The sequence below is a fragment of the Lygodium microphyllum genome, chromosome 16 (assembly GCF_053477565.2).
Source record: "Lygodium microphyllum isolate KBCC chromosome 16, Lygodium_microphyllum_v1.1.10, whole genome shotgun sequence".
NCBI classification, from domain to species: Eukaryota; Viridiplantae; Streptophyta; class Polypodiopsida; order Schizaeales; family Lygodiaceae; genus Lygodium; species Lygodium microphyllum.
Window position 1 is genome coordinate 147,997,250 of NC_141150.1, and position 5,000 is coordinate 148,002,249.

Sequence of the window (5,000 nt, forward strand, 5' to 3'; positions counted from 1 at the left end):
GAAGGGGGGGGGGGCGCGTCGCGTCGTGTCGTGTGGGGGGGGGGGGCGGCACATCGCGACATGGTGTGGTGTGTGTGGAGGGGGGAAGGGGGGGCGTGTCGCATCGTGTCGTGTCGTAGGGGTTGGGGGGGCGCGTCCCGTCGTGTCGTGTCATGGGTGGGGGGTGGTGGGGTGGGGATGTCATGGTGGGGGGGGGGGGGGGCGGGGGGGAGGGGGAGGGGGGGGCGGCACGTCGCGACATGGGGTGGTGTGTGTGGAGGGGGGGCGTGTCGCGTCGTGTCATGTCATGGGGGTTCGGGTGGGCGCGTCACGTCGTGTCGTGTCGTGGGTGGGGGGGATGTCATGGGGGTTGGGGTGGGCGCATCACGTCGTGTCGTGTCATGGGTGGGGGGGGGATGTCATGGTGGGGGGGGGTGTGTTGAGGGGGGGGGAGGGGGCAGAATTTTTGAGGGGGCGTCACAGTGGGTGGGTGGGTGTGATAAGGGGAGGGGAGCACATTGTGTCATGTCATCTCATGGGGCGAGGGGGGGGCGTCATGGTGGGTAGGTGTGTGTGTTAAGGGGAGGGGGCACGTCGCATCGTGTCATGTCATGGGGGGGCGGGGAGGGGGGATGCAATTGGGGGGGGGGGGGGATGTCATGGGGGGGGCGTGTCGCGTGGGGGGGGGATATCATGGTGTGGTGTGTGTGGGGGGGGGAGGGGTGGTGTGGTGTGTGTTGGGGGGGGGGGGGGGGGGGGGGGCAGAATTTTTGAGGGGGTGTCACGGTGGGTGGGTGTGTGTGTTAAGGGGAGGGGAGCACGTTGCGTCATGTCATCTCATGGGGCGGGGGGGGGGGGGGGGGGGGGGGGGGGGCGGACGTCATGGTGGGTGGGTGGGTGTGTTAAGGGGAGGGGGGCACGTCACATCATGTCATATCATGGGGGCAGGGAGGGGGGGATGCCATTGGGGGGGGGGGGGGGGCGCGTCGCGTCGTGTCGTGTCATGGGGGGTGGGGGGGATGTCATGGGGGGGGGGGGGAGCAGGTCGTGACATGGTGTGGTGTGTGTGGAGGGGGGAAGGGGGGGCGCGTCACGTCGCGTCGTGTCATGGGGGTTGGGGGGGCACATCACGTCGTGTCGTGTCATGGGTGGGGGGGATGTCATGGTGAGGGGGAGGGGAGGGGGGGCGGCACGTCGCGACATGGTGTGGTGTGTGTGGAGGGGGGAGGGGGGGCGCGTCGCGTTGTGTCGTGTCATGGGGGTTGGGGGGGCACGTCACGTCGTGTCGTGTCATGGGTGGGGGGGTGGGGTGGGGATGTCATGGTGAGGGGGGGCGCCACGTCGCCACATGGTGTGGTGTGTATTGAGGGGGGGAAGGGGGGGGGGGGCCGAATTTTGGAGGTGGGGGGAGGGCGCGTCGCGACATGGTGTGGTGTGTGTTAGGGGGGGCGTCGCGTCATGTGTGTCGTGTCATGGGGGGAGCGTCGCGACATGTTGTAGTGTGTGTTGAGCGGGGAAGGGGGGGAGGGCCTGTCATGTCATGGGGTGGGATGTCATGGCGGGGGGGGGGGGGGGTCGCGGCGCGACATGGTGTGGTGTGTGTTGAGGGGGGAAGGGGGGGCGTGTCGCGACATGGTGTGGTGTCATGTCATGGGGCGGGGGGAGGGGGATGTCATGGGGGGGGGGGGGGCGTCGCGTCGTGTCGTGTCATGGGGGGTGGGGGGGCGCGTCACATCGTGTCGTGTCATGGGGGGGGGGATCACGGGGGGGGGGGGAAGGGGGGGGAGGGGGGGTGGGGTGGCCGGGGGCGGCGCGTCGCGACATGGGGTGGTGTGTGTCGAGGGGGCATCGTGTCATGTCATGGGGCGTGGGGGATGTCATGGGGGGGGCGCATCGCATCATGTCGTGTCGTGGGGGGGTGCATCTCGTCGCGTCGTGTCGTGTCATGGGGGTTGGGGGGGAATTTTAAAGGGAGGGGACGCATTTTGGAGGGGGTGGGGGGAGCGAGAAGGGGGGAGGGGGCGGGGGCGGGGGCGGGGGCGGGGGCGGGGGCCGAATTTCGGGGGAGGAGGGAGGGGGGCGGTGGTGTGTGTTGGGGGGGGGTGGAATTTTTGAGGGGGCATCATGGTGGGGGGGGCGGAATTTTTGAGGGGGCGTCATGGTGGGTGGGTGTGTGGGGGAGGGGTGGGGTGGTGTGTGTTGAGGGGGTGGGGGGCAGAATTTTTGAGGAGGCGTCATGGTGGGTGGGTGTGTGTTAAGGGGAGGGGAGCACGTGGCATCGTGTAATGTCATGGGGAGGGGGGAGGACGTCGCGACATGGTGTGGTGTGTGTTGGGGGGGGGGGACGTCATGGTGTGTGGAGGGGGGGGATGCGGCACGTCACGACATGGTGTGGTGTGTATTGAGGGGGGAAGGGGGGGTGTGAATTTTGGAGGTGGGGGGGAGGGCACGTTGCAACATGGTGTGGTGTGTGTTGGGGGGGCATCGCGTCGTGTCGTGTCGTGTCATGGGGGGGAGCGTCGCGACATGTTGTAGTGTGTGTTGAGGGGGGAAGGGGGGGAGGGCCTGTCATGTCATGGGGTGGGATGTCATGGGGGGTGGTCGCGTCGCGACATGGTGTGGTGTGTGTTGAGGGGGGAAGGGGGGGCGCGTCGCGACATGGTGTGGTGTCATGTAATGGGGCTGGGGGAGGGGGATGTCATGGGGGGGTGTCGCGTTGTGTCGTGTCATGGGGGGTGGGGGGATGTCATGGGGGGCACCTCACATCGTGTCGTGTCACCGGGGAGGGGGGGTGGGGTGGGGATGTCATGGGGGCGGGGAGGGGAACGGGGGGGAGGGGGGGTGCCGGGGGCGGCGCGTCGCGAGATGGGGTGGTGTGTGTCGAGGGGGCGTCGTGTCATGTCATGGGGCAAGGGGGATGTCATGGGGGGGGGCGCGTCGCATCATGTCGTGTCATGGGGGGTGGGGGGGAGTTTTGAAGGCGGGGACGAATTTTGGAGGGGGTGGGGGGGAGAAGGGGGAGGGGGGGCGAATTTTGAAGGGGGAGGCGGGGGCCGAATTTTGGAGGGGGGGTGGTGTGTGTTGGGGGGGGGGGAGTGGTGGGGTGGGGTGGTGTGTGTTGAGGGGGGAAGGGGGGGGGGGGAAGGGGTGGTGTGGTGTGGTGTGGTGTGTGTTAAGGGGGGGGGTGGTATGTGTTGAGGGGGGAAGAGGGGGGGGGGGGGGGGAGGGGTGGTGTGGTGTGGTGTGGTGTGGTGTGGTGTGTGTGGAGGGGGGGGGGGGGGAGGGGGGGTGGTGTGTGTTGAGGGGGGGAGCAGAAGTTTTGAGGGGGCGTCATGGTGCGTGGGTGTGTGTGTTAAGGGGAGGGGAGCACAATGCGTCATGTCATGTCATGGGGCGGGGGAGGGGAGTCGGGACATGGTGTGGTGTGTGTTGGGGGGGGCGTCATGGTGGGTGGGTGTGTGTGTTAAGGAGAGGGGGGCACGTCGCGTCGTGTCATGTCATGGGGGGGCGGGGAGGGCGGGATGCCATTGGGGGGGGATGTCATGGGGGGGACGCGTCGCGTCTTGTCGTGTCATGGGGGGTGGGGGGGATGTCATGGGGGGGCGCGTCGCTTCGTGTCGTGTCATGGGTGGGGGGGCTAGGGTGGGGATGTCATGGGGGGGGGGGGGGGGGGGGGGGGGGGGGGGGGGGGGGGGCGGCACGTCGCGACATGGTGTGGTGTGTGTGGAGGGGGGAAGGGGGACGGGGGGCGTTTTTTCGCGTCGCGTTGTGTCATGGGGGGTGGGGGGGATGTCATGGGGGGGCGCGTCGCGTCATGTTGTGTCATGGGTGGGGGGTGGGGTGGGGATGTCATGCCTCCGAAAACGGGGATGGTGGGGATGGAGCGGGGTTTTTCGAGGTGGGGTGGGGGGGTGACGTCATCCGGAGGTGCGGTGGGGTGGGGGGTGTGCCGTGTGGGGGTGCGGGGGGTGACGCGGGGTGGGGTGGGTCGAGCGGGGTTTTCGGAGCCGTGGTGGGGTGGTGTGGAGGGAGCGGGGTTTTTCGAGGTGGGGTGCGGGGGGATGCGTCGTATCGAGGGGGGGTGCGGTGGGGTGGGGGGTTGTGCCGTGTCGCGGGGGGTGACGCGGGGTGGGGTGGGTCGAGCGGGATTTGGAGGCGTTGTGGGGTGGTGTGGATGAAGCGGGGTTTTTCGAGGTGGGGTGCAGGGGGGTGTTGTCCGGGGGTGCAGTGGGGTGGGGGGGTGTGACGTGTCGCGGGGGGTGACGCAGGGTGGGGTGGGTCGAGCAGGGTTTTCGGAGGCGTGGTGGGGTGGTGTGGAGGGAGCAGGGTTTTTCGAGGTGGGGTGCGGGGGGGCGTCGTCGGGGGGTGCGGTGGGGTGGGGGGGTGTGCCTTGTCGTGGGGGGGTGGGTCGAGCGGGGTTTTTTGAGGTGGGGTGCGGGGGGGCATCGTCGGGGGGTGCGGTGGGGTGGGGGGGTGACGTGGGGTGGGGTGGGTCGAGCGGGGTTTTCGGAGCCGTGGTGGGGTGGTGTGGAGGGAGCGGGGTTTTTCGTGGTGGGGTGCGGGGGGGCGTCATGGGGGGGTGCGGGGGGGCTCGTCGGGGGGTGCGGTGGGGTGGGGGGGTGACGCGGGGTGGGGTGGGTCGAGCGGGGTTTTCAGAGCCGTGGTGGGGTGGTGTGGAGGGAGCGGGTTTTTTTGAGGTGGGGTGCGGGGGGGCATCGTGGGGGGTGCAGGGGGGCGTCGTCGGGGGGTGCAGTGGGGTGGGGGGGGTGTCGTGTCGTGGGGGAGGGGGGGTGACGCGGGGTGGGGTGGGTCGAGCGGGTTTTCGGAGGTGTGGTGGGGTGGTGTGGAGGGAGCGGGGTTTTCGAGGTGGGGTGCGGGGGGCGTGGTAGGGGGGTGCGGTGGGGTGGGGGATGTGCCGTGTCGTGGGGGGGTGACGCGGGGCAGGGTGGATCGAGCGGGCTTTTTCGAGATGGGGTGCACAGGGGATGCGCAGCGTCGTGGGGGGGGTGTAGTGGCATGGA